A 16469-nucleotide genomic window follows, 5' to 3' on the forward strand; every position below is an offset into this window, starting at 1 on the left:
TCTTTCGGACCACATAAGTTTTGGATCTGCCTCATTTTTAAGCTCATGCCATAAAATGAGGTTACATAACAAATGAACGGTTTAGATATAACATGTGTGTTATTCTCAATAGTTTCAAATGATGGTGGGTATATCCATTCAATGTACCACCGTATTACCAACAAAGCATGGAATTAGGCTAATCCCATGGCAAGAGGGGACAATCCCTGTCATGTGTAATAATTATGTTTTTTGAATCCCATCCCACCTAATCCTTCCCAATGTCATGCCCCAAACATGTAAAGTGGTCCATCGTCCAAACTAAGAAAACTAAAACATATATTATCAATCTCAACCATCAAATAACTCCTAAATATAACAAAAATCATAAAGAAAGCAAGATCAGAGTCCAAGGGGCCCAGATCTAAAAGATCTAGTGGCCCGATGGCCTGATCGACAAAATCCAACGGTCGGATCGATATGAAATAGAAATCCTACGACAAAAATAGTCTCCTCAGCAGCCCACATGCATCATCCCAAAGTGGGGTCTTCCTGATGCACGTCCAATGCATGTGGGGTCTTCAAAATGGTCCGGTGAGCCCCATCTTGAACTTGTCTCCCATCCACAAAGAAAGCTGGGTTGATATGAGTGGTCGTCTCCGTTTCTGATACACCTGAGTAGGTCCTCTGATGTCCCATCATCAGTCCTAACATCGCCATCACAACAAACACCTCTTCAATTGGTTGATCTCACAAAAAACTAATTAAACGATAATCAGTAACTAGTGTTACATGCATGGATTGCTTGATGATGAGATGTGAATTTGGTGAATATGCTCAACAATGTGAACTTCACAAGCTGCCCATGGGTGTTCAACTGTTCATGGAAAACAACTATCCCTAACAGCAGCAAATGGGTTGTGCAGGTCCAACCCAGCATGAGTCCAGTGATTTGAGCTGGATTTTGGATGAGCATCAAGGACCCAGGCCCAAGTTATGCTCATGATAGTTAATTGGGCTGGAGATGGGATTGCACTAACCAAAAGGCTTGACAAGTAGGCCTGGCCCAACTGACTTGTTAACACTAGTGGCTTGGTATTCATATGGTCGGTCCTGTCAGCTCAGGCTAGGCTTGGATCAAGACACATATCCTTGCTCATGGGCTGGAGTTGGACATGCTTTGGCCTGTCCCGACCCATTTGCCACCCTAATGTCACCCAATGAAGGCATGTACCCAAATGCTACTCTGACCGTCCATTGAGCAAAGGTTCTCGCCTTCCTAATTTCCTATTAAATTGTAATTTATACATTGTAAATTGGTCTAACAATTTTTTTTTTTCTTTTTTAAAAGGTAATACTACCAAGGATTGAACCCTGGATCACTCACACACGCTACACTGTCTCCACCAGCTAATCTAAAGAGCAGTAGATACCATGATAAACGTAACATAATGGTTTAAAAATCAGTTTTGGCACATCATATCATTCACCACCGATACAGGGTTGTATCATCTCATATAGCCCTGTATCAGGCTGTTTTGAGCCAAAATGGGCCCATACAGCCATTTCATTCATGAACAACATGGGTACATATTGGGCGATACACACTAGTTTCTGGCAATACTTTAAACCTCAGCAAATGTATAAAAGCTGGGGTCAACATTCATGATACCACATGTTTTTACTTAAATAAGTGGCCGTTCCAGAGAGCCATCAAAGACAATTAAATGCAATACATGAAATTATGCTAATCTACTCTTAAAATAAAATCCAAGTATGGGTTTTGACTTAAACCCTCAAATGAGTAAGAAAATCCCACCATCCGGACTTCTTCTGAACAGAAATTTCATCATAAATTTGAAGAACCACAACTCCAATTCTCAAATTTCCAACTTTAAAGGTTAAGAGGAAAACCAAAATTACCGATATTTCGAAACAAAATCAGCATAATTCAGAGATAAAAACAAAAGTACCAACCTACGGAGACACCGATATCAGTGTCAGCGACCTGATTCTTCCTCAGCTTCCTCTCCAAATGTGTCGCTATCCATATCGTCCCGAGCGGGCCTTTCTTCGCCAATATAAACTGCGAATAAAACATCCTCTTCTCCTCACAAGCTACGCAAACACCTCAAAACCCTAATTTTGGAAGCCTAGGAACCCTAATTTCCACCCAGATTCTCGTACAAAAGGCTCGAAACTATCCATCTCCATTCAACCCTAGAAACCCTAAAAACCGCTCCACCTTCGGCAGCTCTACTAAGAAGATCAAAATCCAAAATTCGAAAGATTCTGAACTCTTGAAACCCTAATCCGACTAATCTGCATCTACTGAAACCCTAGAATTGGGAAAGGGGGGAAAGGGAGAGCTAGGGCTTGGAGGAATCGGACACGATTCGTGATGGGGCATCTGCGATTTTTTGAAAGTCTGACGGCGGAGAGAGGGGAGGAGGGGGGCTTTGGACATTTGGAGTTTGGAGCGAGGAAGAGGAGAATCTACCATGCATTTTCCAGTGACGATAGATTGTTTGAATTCGGGAATTTTGAATTTTCAGATCTCATAACGCGACAAATATACGAGATTTGGGGTGCGAGTTGTTGAAGTTGAGGTAGAGGTGGGCATCGAGCCGAGTCAAGTCGTGGTGGGCCAAGCGTGGCTTGGCTTGTCTATGATGTACTCGAGTTCGAGCTCGAGCTCAACATTGAAGCTGGGCTTGTTTGCCAAAGTTGTCGAGTCAAGCTAGTGGTTGGAGTCGAGTCCAGTTTACCTCGAGTCGAGCTCGAGCTTGTTGGGTGAGAGAGTAATGGATTCTGTTCTTGATCCTCCTCCATTGATGAAAAATTCAAAAATCTTAAGAGATTCAAAGCAAAACCCGATGAAAAAAAAACCAAACAAAGCTTCGAATCGGATGAGGAAACCTGTAAGAACCGATTTGTTCTTGATCTTCTTCCACCAGTAGAAATCCAAGTACTAGGAAAAAACAGAGCAGAACACAGATGAAACAGAGCAGAATACAGATTAGAAATCCCAGTAAAGAGCTCTAGTCAATCAGATCATTGGATTTCCTTGAAGCTCTAACAAATCTGAGAAGAACCCATCTCGAATTTTTTGGGTTTCTCGCCTAAGAAGTAGATATCAAGAGATTGAAATCATAGTATTGTGGAGCTGAAATGAAAATTGGTGGTGGTGGTCGGGGCGGGCGTGCGGCTAGCAGTGGGCAGAGAAAGAGAAGAAAAGGAAAGGGAAGGGGGTGCGTGCGGTCGAGTAGACACTCTAGGATTTGTTTTTAATTTTAATTTTTATTTTTAAGTTTAAAATTAAAACTTATATTAATATTATATATATATATAATATAATATAATATTTAATATATTTATTAATCGAGCCGAGTCGAGTCGAGTTCGAGTCGAGTTGAGTTGAAATGCCCCCTAGTCGAACTTGGCTTGAACTCAACTCGAGCTTCAAATAATTAGCTTGGCTCGGCTCGAATCGATCATTCAAGCCGAGTCAATCTGAGCTGACTCGAGCCGAGTCGAGTGAGCTTTTTGAGCTATCTTGACTCGTGAACAGCCCTAAGTTGAGGTGAGGTACAACCGCCACTCCAGTCCAAGAATCAGAAATTGACCATTGTAAACGCCACCTTTTACTCGGCGTCTTTTCAAAGCGCTCCCAAATTTTACTTTCCCAAAGTAAACAATTTTGCACGGACACACTATTGCAGTCAAAAATATCCTTGCATCCATGGTGGTTAAATACATATGGTTATGGTTATAATCCGTAACCATAGGTAGTAAATGCAAGGGTATCTTCGTCTGCAAATAGTGTGTTCATACAAAATGATTTACTTTGAGAAAGTAAAGTTTGGGAGCATTTTGAAAAGATGCTGGGTAAAAGGTGGTGTCTACAATGGTCAATTTCTCTCCAAGAAAGGGTAGTTTTATGATACTTAGGCGGTGTATGATGATCGATGTGCAGGCACTCAGAAATTGTGCATTAACTAAAATCTAAACCAACCAAATTGTGGAATCCACTTTCGTTAATTGCTATAAAAAAATATATTTTGTTAAACAATCTTCACCTTGTTGTGTGGTTATGTTTTCGGCTTTGTGTTGGTGTGCCAGAATTGAAATTGCAACTTCAATCTAAACTGAACAACTATGACTCCAAGTGTTGAGACTGGTAGACACATAGTGTATGATCGAGATATGATGAAATTGGTCGCCTATTCAACCACTTAATGTGTAAACAGGTGATATTCAAAGGGTGAGATTCATCATCTAATAATAGGTTGCACCTTTGCCTTTCATACGAATGGACTTTTCAATATAGATAAATAGAAATGAGAAAAGGCATTCTTACCGTCGTTCATGAAGAGCAACTGCAAAACACATTTCGAAATGATGAACTAAATCCAGCATGTGAGCATATACTCAAATTATAACTAAAGATTACCAGCTCCTTGCTTAATGCTACGTATTACACTACGAAATGTAAATAGTAGGCTGAAAGTAAAGGATTACACTAAGAAATGTATTTTGTTTGACGGTGAAAGTAAAGGATTACACTATGAAATGTAAATTAACCAGTAATTGAAAGGCAATGTTTGGTTTGATTGGGTTAGTATGAGATGCCTTTTCTTGTTGAATTCCTTTGTTATTTATCACTTTAATCCAATCATCTGAATCCTTCTCATGTTTTGACGATTGCCATAACCATTCGCCACCACTCAACTTCCTATGTTCCTCATTTTGCCATCTATCCTGTAACCGTTTCTTCACGAATGCTTCTTCATTGACCACTTAAACATTGACGTGGCACTGTCTGATATGTACCAGCTATTGTTTGCTAATAAATCTTTTCGAATCTCCAAATACACCACGCGGATTTTGCATAAATCACACATAATTTGCACTGATTGGCTTTTAAGAGAAATGACAATAATGGGCTGAACATTGCCCCCCACATAGTTTACCTTTGAAAAAAGGTCAAACCGACATGCGACCCTTCATTAAAGCGGTATTTATTGTCTACACGTGGTAGCGAGACGATAACTGTCTTCGGCTGAATCAGCATAACACGTCAACGACGATTGCACTTTATCGAAGTAAGGATCAAACCTCGTGTTGACACGTGATCTTACATTGTTTCCAACAAAATTTTAATGATGCCCTGAAAAATTAGTTCTTCCCTCGGCTGATATAAGCACCATTTTGAATTCTCTTTCATTCGCGCTTTCATTCCTTACTCTCTTCTAAGCAACTCCAAATTCCAACTTTCTTTTGAGCAATGGCCACCTCTTCATCTTCCAGCCCATCATTCCAACAAAATGATCTAGTTACAGTGATGGATGCTATCGTCGATAAGTGCGTCTACAAGAGTCTTTCAATCACTTATTTGTGATTACTACTACTTGGGTCCAGTGTTTACTCCAACAACAGAAGTTGAAGAATTTAGCATGATGAATCCTTTGTTTCTGATCTGCACTAGTAAAACTCTGCTGATTCAATCCGATTTTGTCCCCGATCCCGCCAACATCTTAAAGAACCCTCAATCATGGTCAAGGCCCCTTCCAAAATGGGATATTTGGTTTGAGCATGTCTCGTCTCAACACGAGGCATCATGAAGAGCATCGGCCATCTATGAATATATTAAGCTCTCTATTTTTTATTATCCATCAAATCCATCTATGTTTCTTACAACTTCAACCTTCTGAAGTTCGTCGACCAACATATATTTTCTTCAAATGCGACCCCATAAGTCCAACTGTTTTTTTTTATATTACAGTTCTAACCCAACTTTTTCCCTTTGATGAAGCCGTTTATCCAAGTTTTGTAAGTAAAGCACCAAGTGTTTCTCGAACAAGGCTAGCAAAGCTTATTCTCATTTCATGCAGGCCTACCATAACAACAGTGAACCAGTCGACTACGAAGAATATATAGCTTTCTTGTTGCTTTGGATCTGTCACCACTTATTTTGTGTGAATGCCTTGCAAATAACTACCGAATACGTCTCTCTGGCCGAGGCTCTTGCCCAAGGTCGAAAGCTTGCCCAAGGTCAAAAGCTTGCCCTAGCACCATATGTACTCGGCCACCTATACAAAGGAATATACAAAGTCACCACCAAGGGTCTATATCTAGGAGGAGGATCGTTGTGGCTTCTCTAGATGTGGATATATGAGCACTTCCGACCCTCTCTTGTACATCACTCCATCCATTCTGAAGCGACCTACACCTCATATGGTGAGCGCATCATCAATTCACCTCAAGAAACTCATTCTTTTTTAGTATACATGAGTATATTGTTCTTCTATTCGAGTAAAGGCAGACAGAATTGATCGTTCACTCCATTTCATAAAAGAGAGTATGGTCTTGGTTGGTTTACTAGCAAATATGCGCAGGAAAACAATCATGAGGCATCCCAGACACATCTGGCTTTAGAAATCCACCTCATTAGTTGAGACCTTCCAAATGGAGCAAGAATGCCAAGGCCGAGATTAAACAATATTACCTGAATTTGCTTGCTCGGCAATTCAATTTGGGTCAGTGTATCACTTATCCATTTACTTAGAAGACCTATAACAAGTTTCCTTTCAATCGGCCGGTCACCGACAAAGCTAAACTCTATCGGTCTCTCCATTCTTCATTTCAAGAATCCAGCCTAGCTCTTGATCTTCCTTGCTATCCAAATCAACCACAAACAATGGATATGTTTGTTGTCTGGTGGGAAAGTCATTATCAGTGATTGCTGAATAAATCTCCAGAAGAGATTATAACTCAACATTCTGCAAAAGCTTGAGCCTAAAGGAAATAAGAGGGCAGCACCCTCATCGACCAGTACACCATACTGGAAAACAAATAAACCGAAGACAAGATCAACCGCTCAACCTTCCCCTCAAACTTTACCGACTGAAGTAGTAGTTACTCCTCCCAAGCACAAAAAAGTTGTGGCGAGGATTCCTGCTACTCTAACACCTCCACTAACCCACAAATCTACATCAGCTCCGAAGAGAATTCTTGATTTAGGAGTGCATGTTGAGCACACTTTAGTTGTCAAATTTCATAAAGACAAAACAACTTGATAAAAGATCTTCAAGACCAGTCTATGTTAAGAGAAGATAAACTTAAGATTAAGAGAAGATCAAGCTCAAGACTGGTCTATATTCAAAAGAAGATTAAGCTCAAGATCGACTAATGTTCAATAAATGATCGAGCTCAAGTTCAAGATGAAGTCCGAGACTATGTTCAATCTAAAGAAGAATCAGATATTCGATATATCTCAGGTGGTATAAAACCTTAGAAAGACCTCAGGACTAGGTGCTTTAAAAAATGTGTAATTTTGGGTTGTTATGCTTATTTTACCTGGAATTTAGCCAGCCTAACTTTGGTTCGACCAGCCTAATCTTCCTCGACCAACCCAACTTCAAGCCCGAAGCAACAACTAACTTTTGTTGCAAATTTGGCTAGCCCAAGTTTTGGTTCGGCTAGCCCGAGCTTGAAATTCGGCTAGCTTGAGAAAGTTTGAGTCAAATTATAGCAACATCATCTTTTGAAATTCAAGGGAATTCGTCCAGCCGAAAGGCAAATTCGACTAGCCAAACTATGTTGTTCGGCTAATCGAAGTTAACCTCGGGCCAGTCAAATTTTGGATAAATCTTATCCCATGCAATCCAAAATCCGTTGAACTGAATCCGGTCTGCTCGGGCTAGTCGAAGACTATCTCAGGCTAGCTGAAGTTGTAATTTCTTTGCCTATAAATTAAGTTATTCTCTCATTCAGAATTACACAAGTTCATTATCAAAATCCTTCTGTAAGAGAGAGAGAAGCTTAAGTTATTAGCAAGCTATTGAACTGTATTTATAATTTAATTTATATAGCTTTTTTCAATTCCCTTTATCTCAGGTCTTTTAAGTTTGATTCTAAAGAGAATAAATTATACTCATCTTTTGAGATCTAAGAGAATTGATTTAATTAGTCTTTGGGTGTAACTTAATTAAAATCAATAGAACCCTAGACCTTTTCTATCTGACTGAACAAGGAACAATCTACATCCAAGAAAGAGGTTCTTCCGCTACAAGCTTCTAATACGTCTTATACGGTGAAGATAAGTATACCTTCTAAACTCTTTTAGGTTTTTCCGAGATAGCCTGTTAAAATCTCCATTAAGGTTTTTTCTGAGATAGCCTGTAAAATCTCAGTTTGGATTTGATTGTGATAACCCGTGAAAATCACAAGATTTGTATAAGGTTACTAAGGTGAACCTGAGAAAACCTTTTCATAGTGAAAGTCAAAATTACGAGGAAAGTAATTTTAAGAGCGAAGTAAGTGTGGCTGTTTTTAAAGCACCGAACCACTATAATCCTTTATTGCATGTGGTGAATGCCTTTATTTTATTTTGTGGTGGATTGATTGTATTTAATTTCAGTTGAGTGGTGAATGTTGTAATATTTTTAGTTTACTCTTGTAAGTTTGAGTTTTTGATTTTAAAGAAATTCATAAAAAAAGGTTGTCCTGCCTAAAACTTTAGGTGAATGTTGTCTTATGAATTATTTGGAATCAACGTTTCAATACTTAAGCAATTGAGATCTTTACTTTATTTACATATTCAACACTTATTTCGATTATTTGGCATTGTCCTATTCACCCCCCTTTAGGATATCTTAAGCTCTCATTTTTAAGTGGTATCAGAGAGGGTTGCTCTTTTTATTTTTGGATTTACTTCCTTGAGCTAGATCTAGAGCTTTATTATGTCAAATTCAATAGCTTGTCCATTACCAGGTCACCTCCCTTTGATGGCTCTAACTATTCATATTGGAAAGCCTGGATAAGGATTTTCCTCAAATCCTCTAATGAAAGTGTGTGACAAGCCACTGTATCGAAAAGGATCCCTCCTATGATGGAAGTAGTAGCCGATGATGGAACCATATCTATGAAAGAAACTGCATTTTCTTTTTGGACTATGGTTCAGAAAAGTGAAAGCAGTGTAAATGCAAAAGGCCTTAAATGTTATAACTTGTGCTCTGTTGCCTGATGAATTCAAAAGAATTATTTTTTGTAATACAACTAAACAAGCATAAGATATTCTCAAAATGACACATGAAAGAACTACTATAGTAAAAAAAAAAATCTAAAATTCAAATCCTCACAACCAAATTTAAGGAGATTCGTATGTATGAAAATGAGTTTTTTATGGACTTCTATACAAAACTAAATGACATAGTAAATTTCATGTGGGGTCTTGGAGATAGAATCCCTAAAAGCAAGGTTTGCGCAAAAATACTATGATCACTACTTGATAGGTTTAATTCAAAGATTACTGCTATACAAGAATTAAGGGATACAAATGTTATGAAAGTTAAGGAGTTAGTTGGTTCTCTTCAAACTTATGAGCTGAATTTCAAAGTTCCTAAAGTTAAGTCCATTGCTCTTAAATCTTCTAAATCTAATTCAAAAGAAACTAATGCAAATTCTGATTTTGAAGATAACGAAGATGATATGGCAATGTTGGTAAAGAAATTTTATAGAGCTTTCGAAAATAAGAAAAGAACAGATTTTAAAAAACCATCTGATAAAAGAAAATGAAAATTAAAATTTTGAAAATCTAAAATAAAAGATAGTTAATGTTTCAACTGCTATGAATATAGGCACTTAGCTTCTAAATGTCCTAAAAAGGATAAATCTAAAAGAAGAGGCATGATAGCTACTTGGGATGAATCATCAGAGTCTGAAACTAATTTTGAATCTGATGAACTAGACTAAGAAAATGCAAATGATTTGAAAGCCTTGACTATAGCAAGAGTAACTTCTTCAGATAGTTGTGACATGTCTGACTATGAAACTCTAAGAAGTGACCCCGAAAATGAAGATGATCTTCATTCAAGATGCTTATAATGCCCTATACAGAGAGAGTTGTAAAATAGCTGTCAAATTGAAAATTTAAAAAGAAAATTATGCTAAACTAAAATTAGAACTTGAAAAAGTTGTTTTAGAAAAATATCATTTTTCCGATTATTCTGAAAAAACAAAATTAGATTTGAGTTTTAAGACTTCTAAATTGTAAAAACTTAAAACAGAAAATGAGAAAGTAAAACTTGAAGTTTCTTCCCTTTAGAGTTTAAATGACACTTGGAAATATGCCAGCTGTAAGACCCGTCTCATAGTCCGTATCATTCCGTAGATTCCCTAATCCTCCCTGTTGAATTTCGGCAACCTGTGACCTGTAATCGGCATTTGCACGTGACCCTAAGTCACACGCTGTTAACCCAAGTCGACTCAACCTGAGACTTGTATTCTAGCGACCGCGTCGTCGGCGCAATTCTGATGCCATGTCTTGCGCGTTGAGGCGATACCCAGGCCAGGAGATGTGGGCCCACATTCAGTTCTAGGAAAACACTGTGCATTGTAAAACCCAAGAGAATCTCTACCCAAATGTTACATCAATCCCATCAAGGGTCAAGTACAAGTCAAGTACACATATCACTCAACCCATCACTCAACACATCACAACCCATACCTCTCTTACACAAGCAACCCCAAAGTCAACAAATCTCTTACAAAACCCATCTCTCTCCCATCTATCACTCCATCCCATCTCCTCTCTCTCTTATTTCTCCCTTCTCTTCCAAGCAACCCAAAACAAAAAAAAAATCCCACGTCCAAGCTCTCCCAACCTCCATGAGAGAGTTTTGTGTGTGGCCTACTTCCTAACCCTCTCATCTCCTATCTTAACCCTTTATTCTTCATCATCTTCCGTTGAGATCGAAGCCAAGGAGACTACCTTTCCAAGGAGCCAAGAAGAAGTGGACGGTGGGTGATCTTGGATCTACTTTTTTTTAAAAATTTGTTTATTTATGTATTTTTTGTGATTTAAGGGCCCACATAGGGTGGGACCCACCTTATTGTATTCTTTATATCAGAGGGGGGCCCATAGTGGTGGGGCCCCTCCATCACCACTGATATCTCTCTCTCTCTCTCTCTCTCTCTCTCTCTCTTCGTGTGATGGTTGGTGGCCCACCTTGATGCATGATCTTATCCGCACCGTCCATCCATCTTACAGTAGCAAGGTGGCTGTTGTACTGACACCGCCCAAGTCATGGGCCCCACTATGAGATACGTGTTTTATCTAACCATCCATTCATTTGTGTCGGACCCACCCTACACGTGTGATACGTGTGAGGGTGGGGCCCACCAGATGTATGTGATTTATTTTCGGTCGTCCGTCCAGTAGGGTTAGGACGGTGGGCCACATGATGTAGTGTTGTGTCCAGTCGTCCATCTGGACGCTGGACATTTCAGTCCTGTATATATGTATTATATAATATAATATAATATATATTATATATATATATAATATAATATAAATAATAATATATAAACATATACATATATGTATAGCATGTGTGGTCGACACCACATGACCCACATGAGGCATCTAGCCCATCCACTCTGTTCGTCCCTGGCCCGACTGATGTAGATCCAAATCTCTGGTGGGCTACACCACGTGGACCTCACCAAGATGCATGTGTTTCATCTACACCGTCCATCTAGATGTGCTATGCATAGCCCCCCATGGCGTGTGTTTCATCATGCCGTCCATCCGTTTTGATGGTGGGACCCATCTACCCCACTGACGTCAGCAAGTTCCGTGGGTCCCACATCCACCATAAGGGCCCACGTGATGTATTTGTTTCCTTCACATCATCTAGACAATGCTGGACGGTGCTGGACAATGTTTGGATGGTGCTGGTTTACATGGACAATGTTTGGGTGGTGCTAATTTACATGGAAAATGTTTGGATGGTGCCGATTTACCTAGGCAATGTTTGGACCATGTTGATCATCATTAGTGGGCCATGTACCCCATGGACTAATAGTGTACAGTGATACACATGTTACACCTACAATTATTGAAATGATTTTTGGTGTGTTCCAAGCCCACTTGAGGCCCATTGGTGCAACCCATCCATGAGGCCCATCATGATGTATTTTTGGCCCATGTGTGGGGCCCACCTATTTGTATTGTTAGGCCCATGTCCCGTGGCCCATTTGATGTATTTTAGGCACAGATACGTGGCCCATTTGATGCATATGAGGCCCAAGCAATGCGGCCCACTTATTGCATATGAGGCCCGCATATGAGGCCCATGATGATGCATTTGTGGCCCATTTGATGAGGCCCATTGTGATAGGTTGGAGGCCTATGGGATGAGGCCCATTGTGATGCCCAATATGATGTATTCAAGGCCCATGGGCGAGGCCCATTGTGATGTATTCGAGGTCCGTGGGCGAGGCCCATTGTGATGTATTCGAGGTCCGTGGGCGTGGCCCATTGTGATACATTCGAGGCCCTTGTATGAAGCCCAATGTGATGTATGTGAGGCCTATGAGTGAGGCCCAATGTGATATATGTGTGGCCGTTACGTTGTGTATGAATCCCTTATGTAGGCCACTCCTTGGGAGCAATGTTGGTTAGATGTCCACATTGATGGGCAATGATGGTTAGATGTCCTCATTGAGACCTTCCCTTAGGCCTTGTTAGGCCCATTCGCATCATTCTCTAAGTGGGTTGACCCTAATTATTGGGCCCCATTTACATGATCTATCTATTCTCATTAGGCTATCCCAAGATGTTGGGCCCCCATTGGTTGTTAGTGGGATTACTTCTTAGATTTTGGAGTCCATCTAGGACTCATTTGGCCCCCTTAGGGCATCTAGCAGGCCATGCAATAGTATGGTGAATGAACCCTTTCCGGATCCCTACGATTGTGGGTAGGTTGCTTAGGCCCAACCATGATAGAAGGGGGGATACATGATCATCATAATATGCTTAGTATAGCTCCACGATCCATGCCCATACGCATCATATGTATGCTTGATATGAGGAATGATTGATCATAGCACATGTCATTAGACAGATTATTATGGTACTCCTTAATTGGGGGAGTTGTCCACATGAGCGCGCGATATGCGCAGGATTGCTACCTGACTCGATAATGTGATTCATGCATTTTACATTGTGTGACATGATTACTGTACGCCCTAGCGGCATTAGGGCTGTAGCCTCCACAGGCATATCGTGGTTAGTAGGATTGGACACCGGAAATCTTATTCTACATGGGGTGCTATAGATGTCCCTGGGTGAAATTCCTTAAACCCTTATGGTACTAGGAGGTTGCTCCAACATCTAGACCGAGTGGATGCATGAGGGCTGAGTGCCGATTACCAAAAGGCCACGGTTTTTACTGTGTCGTGGTCAGTTGGAAGGAGGTACGACCTTACCCACCTGAGAGGAGGAGGCAAAGCTAGGCTGAGTTTGACCAGCTAGAGGAATGGGTCCGCTATCGATGTACCGAGCCCGATATTAGTAGGCAGATAGTGATGCCTCTTCCACTCACCTTGTTGCGCGCGATGGGGCGGCAATCTGGTTTGTAGTGCATTAGACCCCAGTGATATTTCAGAGTTAAGCTATATTGATATGTGGACTCAGATGAGGATTGGTATGCTTGAGTTGCATCTCGTATCGCATGGCCTTGGTATGGCCGACATCATTCATGCCTTGCATCGCATAGCCTTAGTTCGACTAATAATATTCATGGATTCATCAGCATATTCTACATTACTCTGATATTGCATAAATGTATTACTACATTGTGCACATACTTTCACCACCCTCTAAGCTTTTTGTAAGCTTATGCACGACCATTACGTGCAGGTGATGTTGGACCGCAGCAGCGCTAGGCAGGAGGGCAAAGCAGATCATCTTGGAGCTTTTGTCTATCATCATTGTATTTCCCTTTTTGCGCATTATACTTATAAGTTTTTGATCATAGTGGGAATGCGATTGAGTTTTTGGTTGTTGTTTGTAGGTTATGCTTTTGGTTATGCTTATTACGAATTAAACTGATGTTGAAAATCCTCCTTGTAAGATCCCAGGATCGGAACCTGGTAAATGGGTGCCAGCAGCCGAGAATGGGGTACTACGGAGGCTGTCGGCACCGTATTCGATGATCAAAAATTTTGTGAGCCCGGTGTCTGAGTTTGAGGCGTGATAGAAGTTGATATTAGAGCATAACTCGGAATAACTGAGAACAACATCACATACCTGCTATGAGTTTAGAATGATTAAGTCCCGAGTTCGGATAACTTAGCGATCTTCTGTTATAGACCTTTAACGTGCGTGCCTTCGAGAGTTTCTAACATTGATAGGTGCCTTTGCTCTTTCCTGTAGGACATGCCGCCCAGGAGAGTGACTCGAGCGACTCCCGCTCCACCACCTGAGACTCCCGCTCCACCACCTGAGACTCTCGCCCTACCACCTACGATCCCCACTCCACCACCAGAGATCCCTGCCCCCCAGCCTAAGGATTTCGTTCCTCCACCAGAGATTGGTGTAGATTCGATCATACCTGTGAGTGCCTCCCAGTTATAGCAGATATTGCAGGCTGTGACGGCTGCCCTTAAGGGGTAGGGCAGGTACCCCGTTGTTTCGCTAGCCCAGGCAGAGTAGGAGCGCGCGAGCGCCCATCTTCAAGAGTTCTGGTAGCTCGATCCCCCGCGTTTTCAGGGCGAGCCAGACCCGACAGTAGACGAGAGGTGGTGCTCCGATGTGGAGAAGATTTTTGATATGATAGGATGTATGACCCAGCGGCGGGTCGGTTTGCTATATTTCTTCTCCAGGGAGAGGCTGAGCACTGATAGGCATCAGTCTCCCAAGTAGCGGGTGCCGATTTTGAGTGCACCTGGGAGGATTTTGTAGATCGGTTTGACCGACATTATTTTCCTGATCACATCTGACGACAACAAGCATTGGAGTTCGAGGCCCTGGTGCAGGGAGATATGACAATGGCTTAGTACGAGACTCATTTTGTAGCGCTGTCTAGATTTACGCCGTACTTGGTAGATGATGAGGAGAGGAGAGCCCGCTGTTTCGAGGATGACTTGCATTACAGTCATTGAGGTTATGTTATTGGGCATAAGCTCCCTACTTTTGAGGTGATGGTATGGAAGGCCCAGATTTTGAGGCCGAGTGGGCCGGTTCTCAGAGTGATCGCGGTCAGAGGAGAGACCAAAAGAGGTAGGCTCCCTCCGGTGACTCCTAGTAATGTCGACCACAGCAGAGGTGCACAGGTCACCCAACCTTTTAAGCTCCAGTAGCACCTCCAGCACCACCTCCGAGGCAGTTCACTGGCACCTGTTTTGGGAGCGGTGCGATGGGGCACCATATCTGGGGTTGTCCCCGCCCCCTAGCAGCAACAGCAGAGACCCCCACAGCAGCAGCGACAGCAGCCCCCACCACAGAGGCCCCCTCAGCAGCAACATCAGCACCAGCCTTCGAGGCCATAGCAGCAAAGGCAATAGTTTCGACCACCTCACGACAGCAACAGTAATAGCACGCTCAGAGGGGACATACACCTCCTCATTCGGCTCAGGCTAGGTTCTATGCGGCTCAGTAGGACCCACAGTCATCCGAAGGGGTCGTCGAGGGTATACTTTTAGTCTCTACATGTATTGTACGTGTGTTGTTTGATTCTGGTGTATCATATTCCTTTATGGTTGAGAGTTTCTGCCGATCGACTGGTTTGTCATTAGAGTCTGCTTGTGAGGGCTTATCAGTATCAACTCTCTAGGGGAAGACTGCAGCGTTGTGCAGATTTTGCTCATCTTGCCTCGTTTTGGTTGGAGATATCTTTTTGCCTGCCGATCTGTTTGCATTGCCGATGTCCGAGTTCGATGTCATCCTGGGCATGGATTGGCTTGTCGAGTACCACGCCATATTGGACTGCTCTGCGAGGATAGTCACGTTCTGTATACCCGGATTGCCATAGTTCCAGTTCATTACCGAGCCTAGAGGAGAGCCATTGTCTTGTATGATGTCGTGTGCCATAAAGGAGCCATAGCGGTGAGCATCAACTAGTTGCCTGTGGTTTGAGATTTTTCGGATGTGTTCTAGGAGATTCTGGGATTACTGCCTCGCCAGCACACTAAGTTTCAGATTAATCTCATGCTCGATACCGCACCTATTTCGAAGGCCCCGTATCGTATGACAACATTGGAGTTGCGGGAACTGCAGAAGCAGTTGGACGAGTTGCGCGAGTTAGGCTTTATCCGTCCAAGCGCTGGTACTATTCGTGAAGAAGAAGGATGGCTCATTGAGGCTCTGCGTGGATTACCGCGAGCTCAATCGGGTCACGATCAAGAATAAGTATCCACTCCCAAGGATTGATGATTTATTTGATCAGCTGCAAGGTGCACAGTTCTTTTCGAAGATTGACCTGCATTCCGGTTATCATCAGATTTGGGTCCGAGAGGAGGACATCCCGAAGACGGCCTTCAGGATGCGTTATGGTCATTTTGAGTTTCAGGTCATGTCTTTTGGACTGACCAATGCACCCGCGGTCTTCATGCAGTTGATGAACGAGGTCTTCCGTCCATATCTCGATTAGTTTGTTGTAGTCTTCATCAACGACATTCTGATCTATTCGAGGACCCGTGAG

This window comes from Magnolia sinica, chromosome 5 (genome assembly GCF_029962835.1).
Source record: "Magnolia sinica isolate HGM2019 chromosome 5, MsV1, whole genome shotgun sequence".
Taxonomy (NCBI): domain Eukaryota; kingdom Viridiplantae; phylum Streptophyta; class Magnoliopsida; order Magnoliales; family Magnoliaceae; genus Magnolia; species Magnolia sinica.